This window comes from Nicotiana attenuata, chromosome 12, assembly GCF_001879085.1.
Source record: "Nicotiana attenuata strain UT chromosome 12, NIATTr2, whole genome shotgun sequence".
NCBI lineage: Eukaryota > Viridiplantae > Streptophyta > Magnoliopsida > Solanales > Solanaceae > Nicotiana > Nicotiana attenuata.
The window spans coordinates 29,568,490-29,575,445 of record NC_032000.1 but is presented as its reverse complement, the minus strand read 5'-3'; positions in this window follow the sequence as shown (position 1 = coordinate 29,575,445).

Below are 6,956 nucleotides of genomic sequence, written 5' to 3'. Positions count from 1 at the left end.
TCATACATCAAACAGTACCCAAACCTAAGGGGCATTCCCCACACAAAGTTAGGCAAGCCACTTACCTTGAACCAAGCTCAAATCAATCCGTCACAATGCTCTTTCCACGAATATCCGGCTCGGATGACCCATATCTAGCCAAATCAATTACATAAAGTAAATATAGCTACAAGCAACTAATCTAGCTAATGAAATCAAAGCTAAGGCAAGAAGTAGAAAAATGCCCAAAAATCCTCTCCAGGCCCACATCTCAGAATCGGGTAAAAGTCACCAAATACGAACACCCATTCACTCACGAGTTCACTCGCACAAAAATCATCCAAAACAAACGCCTAAATCCCACTCAAAACTCAGATTCCTCATTGGGGAAGTTTGCCCCCATTTTCCCAACTTCCTCACTCAAATCCCCTAATTAGATGATGAACACAACAATAGATTAATATAATATGATCAAAATCAAGTTACGAATAGTTACCCAATAGCTCTCCTTCAAAAACTCTCGAAAATTTGCCTTCCACCGAGCTCCAAATCAAATTTTGTCATATGAATTTTAAACCCTCGAAAATCCCCTTTTCTGCCCAGCATTTTCCGCTTCTGCGAGGGGTCCACCGCATATGGTCCCGAACCTGCAGAATTTCCATCGCAGGTGCAGATTTCACTTAAAAACTTGGTGCCCGCTTCTACTATCAAAAGGTCGCACCTGCGGACCCATGTCTGCTTCTACGGTCCTTCATCACTCCTGCGGTCTCTCTAGCGCATCTGCGGGCATCGCACATGCGGAATTCACCTCGCACCTGCGACCGCTGACCACTCCTTCAAAATCCTTTTATGCGCTTATTCTTCTGCACGTGCGGTCCCGCACCTACGGCCTCCCCACCGCAGGTGCCAAAACACCAGAAGTCTGAAGTCTTCAGCAATAACATAAATTCCAATCTTGATCCGTTAAGCACCCAAAACTCACCCGAGACCCCCGAGACATATATCAAACATACCAAAAAGTCCTAAAACACCGTAGAAACTTAGTTGTCCTCTCAATCCACATCAAACAATGCTAAAATGATGAATCACCCTCAAATTCAAACTTAAAGAACTTGAACCTTCAAATTTCTACAACCGATGCAACCATGTCCGATTGACCCCAAGTTTTGCACATAAGTTATAATAAACATTACGAACTTACTCCAACTTCCAGAATCGGATTCCTACCCCGAGATCAAAAATTCCACTACTGGTCCGAATCTTCCAAAATTCGACGTTCGCCATTTCAAGCCTAAATAAGCTACGGACCTCCAAAACACAATCCGGACACGCCCCTAAGCCCAAAATCACCCAACGGAGCTAACGGAATCGATGAAACTCCATTCGGGATCCGTCTTCATACAGTTCTGACTACGGTCCAAATTCTAATACTCAAGTCTCCGCTTAGGGACTAAGTGTCCCAAAATACACCGAAATTCGAAACGAATCATCTCGGCAAGTCAAAGTAGCAGAAAACTTGATACAGGGAAAGCAGTTAATAGGGGATTGGGGCTCTAACTTTTAAAATGACCGGCCGGGTCGTTACATCAATTCATTGAGAATTCGGCAGGCCCAATTATAATACATGTTCAAGAAAGAAAAGGAGAAGTTCATTAGATATTCTAGGCAATGTACATAATTATACATGAAATAAACTAATAAGGGCCTAAGAAATATTATAATAATCGATATCAATCCAGAATGTAAAAATTAGTGTGGGGTGACAGATGGTAAAGTAATTCACAATGAAATCCTTTGTTATTATTAAATACTAAACCTAAAAGGATTAATAAGTGTCAATTAGTTAGAGGCTATGGGTAGAATTCCATTCATGACCAAAGTACTCTTTGGATCCCTAGCACATCAAAGTTCCCAAGGGTCTCAAGTTCTAGGGCAGTGCTTGTGTTAGGGAGAGTAGATCAACCAAGAACTAAACTCTACTCCTAAATACCCCTAACTACTCACACTTACTCTTCCCTACAGATTTAGGTGCCAATGAGGCACTCAATGTGGATCCCCGTACCACAGTTATACCACACTATAGGAGTATATACATTCTTCATAATAGTTATACAAGATATCATGAGATCATAAGGCAGCCAATTCACATTGTTATAACTACAATCCAAAACATAAGTATATGGTTCACTGTGAACACCATAACATGTTATGGATGCTCAAAAATTAACTTCGGGCATACATAAGAGCAAGAGCATTTAACAGATTACTTTCTAAACCCAAACACCCGGACTATATGGCATAAAAGTAGAGGAGGTGCATAGTTCAAACTCATAACGCTCCCTGGGTATAGATACATTCCCTAACAACCTTCAATTAGAGTAGTCAAGGGTTGTTTTTAACTAAGTCTTATCTTCTAACATTACACACAGTTTAAGAGTGCCAATTGAAACTTCTAAAGGTATTAACATAGATGTAGGTTAATGGCTTCAATTAAAACTTCTAAAGAGTGTTAAGTGAGATACAGATTAAGAGCTTCAATTGAATCTTTCTAAAGAGTATTAATAGAGACATATGCTAATAGTTCTGTTTCACTCTAAATCAAATGGCCCGATTACCTCTATCTAAGAGCTTTTAACTTCATACTAATCTCATTTGAGATTAAAGCATGCTATTACACTTAAACAATAGCAACAGAAGATTCACCTTAAGTTCACAAGCTAAGTCTAGTTCATTTATGAGAGCTTAGTGAAATTTTAATGACAATATAGACATGTAAATGGTTATGAAAGGCAAGCAGAAGTATTAAAGAACAAGATGAGTGCAGAGTATCCAAGAAAACACCCAAAGGAGACAATAAGCAGAGGTCATATTATTATATGGTGTAAACATAATCAAACTAACATTATCCATTCATGAATCTCAGAGAAGGGCAGTGATTGCATTAGGGATCTTGTTAGACAAAAGAAGTGTTGGATTCCAAATATAGTGAAACTTAATTTTAGTACTTTAGCACAACAGATAGAATATCAGAATATGAACATATCTTAATCCAAACCTCATAGCTTAAGCTAAGTGTATGGCAACTCTCAGAATACACACAAGAGTGGTACATGAATCTAGTTAGCTTAGGACAAGCTCACATAGTGTGATCATACAACCATAAGGTTTATCAGGGAACCAATGACCTTATAAGAATTAACAAAATCATAGAGGCATGTCATAAAGAAGAGATTGGTTCAAATGTCATGAAATGGTGTTCCCAAAACTAGAGTGACAGTCTTATTTTAACACTAAGCAAGTTCACTTTCACATTAGTCTAGTTTATCAGGCATGTCACTATCAATACAAGTAATACCCTAGGCAAGTTTGTATAGAAATTATGATAGTTCTAATAGAATATCAGGGAGGTCTGAAACAAGATATCAGAATCATTTGGGAGTTCTTAGGCTATTCTCAAAAGCTTAACAGTAGAAGTTCATTAGGATCAATATATAGTTCTATTTTAACATAAGGAACTCATGATTCCAGGATCAATTTATCAACCATATGTCATTAACAAACACAGGAAAATAGTCCGCTGTAGCATGTTATCAATAACAACACTTAGTAAAAGATAACATAACATATCATACTTAGAAATTCAAACAAAACAAAAGAAGGATAGGGTCGAGGTTTTACTGACCTCCTTTCGGACAGCAAACCAAACGAAGAATTTGTTTAGGCGTTTTAGATCCAAGAACTCAAAATATCAATCATTGAGTAACTCAAAACCAAAGAAAAATCAAAAATTGAGTGAGGACTTAGCCTTAGTCGAATGAGTTCTAAACACTATTTTATTGCGTATTTGATTTTTGCTGATTGTTAGGTGATCTTGGTTATTGTTAGGTGAGAGCATTGAAGGCTCCTATTTATAGTGTCCATTTAAGCCTTTGGGTTCCAGCAGATTCTAGTTAGATAGTGGAAAGTGGTGAAAGATTGATAATGATAGCAAGGCGGGTAAAATCAGAGAAACACAGGGGAAAACTCATTAACAAGCTTTACATGGGCACGAGTCTTAAGGATTTAACTGTTGAGAGTGAGGATCCATCGGTCAAAGCTCCACTATCTAGAGGTCAGTGCGATTGACCTTTTGGACAATGAATGTTGATGATGAATCTGGAGATATCAACCATGAATACTCCGATTTGAAAGAACGAGTGGGTAAATCAGATGAACGGAGTTTCTTTTAGGTCTAAGGATCAAAATTGGGGGCTTTAAATTTTAACGAAGAATGGGGTAAGAATCAGGCGAGTTTTGCGGATATAGGGGACACATTGAATATTGTACGGTTTGGAGCTATGACCTTGCACCGATTTGTTCTAGGTTTCTTGATTGATGGGTATGGAGGGTTTGAGAGAATAAATAGGAAAAGAGGAAAGAGGCGGCCGGTCAAAACATAAATGACTAGGGTTTTGGGGCGTCTCTGAGTTAAGTTTAGGGGATGGAACGGGAGCCGTTGGATCTTTTGTTCGATGGATCCGATTGTTTTGGTAACTAAGATTTTAGAAATAATTTAATGGGGAAAATCTATGGTCATTGGATTATTGTGATCTAACGGCAGAGATAAAACACGACAGGCCTTTTAGACATAACCAAAAATGGGATTAAAATATGATCCGTTGATGACATGGATCATCGGCTGAGATTATATGTATTTGTTCTGTGAGGGGATGGGATGAGTGACGTAGCAAGCTCTGATTGGTTTAAAGGAGTGGTATGGGTTGCCAAGGTGGATTGGAGGAATTGTTTGGACTGGTTCAATTTCGTTGGGCCTATGTATTGGGCTAGTTTTAATTTAAAAGGTGGCCAACTTGTGTTTAGTTAAAGAATTGTAATTATAGCGTTTTAACCCTTTTTGAAATTAATTTAAATAAACTTAATTATTTTCTAAAACGTAGTAAAAATTATAATTATAAAATATACCAATAATTATTGTTATTAACCATTGGTACAATACTTTGCCTTCTAAATTAATTATAAAGCATATGTGATGTATATAAAAAGTTATTTTTATAATATTAAAATAGTAAGTACGATATATTTTGTAATTATAATTGTTATACTAGATTTTTAATTTCAAAAACTACTGATACTTAATTAATTTTGTGAAAATAGGTATTATTAATTGAAAATATTTTCAAAACATTAATTGCAAATTATTAAGTATAAATAAATTAATTTTAAAAGGGAGGGTCAAAATTGGTCGTCAACATCTGCCCATCTTTGACCGGAGACGATAAAAAAGTTTTCGACCAAAGAAATTGAATCAAGGCCAATTTTGTACCGACTTTTAGGCATACATTGTAGGAATTGCATGCAGATTAAGGAAGATTATGAGTTGTAGGATTAGGAGTTAAGAAAGATTCTGGGAGGATTTTTTGGGGGTTGGGGCCGAATTCTGGCTTTGAATTGCTAACATACCTCGGGCATAACGAGGATCAGGCATCATGTAGTTCTGGAGTGGAAATTTGGGGAGGCGATGCTCGTGGGAATAGCCCTAGTATCGTATTATGATGATACTACGAGACTGAAGACGTGGTACCATGATAGCGTCTGAATTGCGGCCTAACTTGAAATATTTGAAGCATTAGAGTTTCGCTGATTGTTTTGAGTTTGATCTTGGATCCTTGGCCCGCTTATGAGTCTGTTGTCCCTCATAGCATTGTATCTTGGTTTGCTACTTGGAAGGAGTTCGACATTGCGATGTTTGTTCCTGCAAAGATGAAATACACACATACCTATGTATTGCAATGCAGGATATGTTAAGATGTGATGTAAATGATGCAGGAATGATAATGCCTGACTACCGGCTAGCTGTTATTTTGGATTGGGATGCTTGAATCTAACTCGGTTGTTAGTCGGACTACGTACCATTCCGCAGTTGTCGGAGCATTAAGTACTTTTGTGTTGAGAGTATCTCCGCGCGATGGGAGTAGGTTACTTGTAATGTATAATGTATCTCCGCTTGTTGGGAGAAGTTGCATTGAAATGTAAAGTATTTCCGCTTGATGGAAGTGGTTATACTGAAATGTAAAGTATCTCCGCATGATGGGAGTTTCTAACTTGAAAAAAATGTAATCATGCCTATAAGCTGCATGAGTAAAATGTCAAAACATTCGAAATAAAAAAAAGAGCATGCCCAAGAGGTACTCTTGACTGCAAAACTAAATTGCGGCCGTCGATTGGCAGAACGTTGGTGACGAGGTTTGTAGCTATCTATTTTGATCTCTGATGTGGCGGAATGGCGGTGCCGATCTCTCAAGTTGGCAAAGCGAACAATTTGCTATATAATGGGCTTCGATTGGCAAAGTCGAGGCTCGATTTGTACAGGGCGCTTCGATCGATTGAGCTGACGATTTGTTATATACAGGGCTTCAATTGGCGAAGCCAACAGCTCAATGTTGTACATGGTGCTCCGATTGATTGAGCTGACGATTTTTTATATATAGGGCTTCAATTGATGAAGCCAGTGGCTCGATTTTGTATAGGGTGCTCCAATTGATTGAGCAGGTGATTTTCTATACAATACACTCCAATTGGTGGGACTAGCGGCTTGCTATATGCAACATGCTTTGTTTAGCTGAGCAGACGATTTGCTATACACAATATGCTTCATCTCCGTCAGCGGCATGGTTCCAAGATATCTGGAAAGGATCTGAGAGTCAGTTTTTAGTTAAATAAGGAAAAATTTGAATAAAGAAAGAGGGGTGATATTTATGAGGAAGTGGCGGATCCTTCATTTTCCCCAGTGCATTCCAGCATTCCTTTATATCCTATTGGTCCTGGGTTAAAAGAAACATTCTTGGGGGAGGCGGGGTGTTGGCTTTGCCCCGGTCTTGATGAGGTTACGCCATGAAGTTCGGTAGGTGGAACGAATAATGATATCTTTAGAAAACATTTTGAAAATAATCTTTTGTTTTATGGCAAATGTCGTCGTT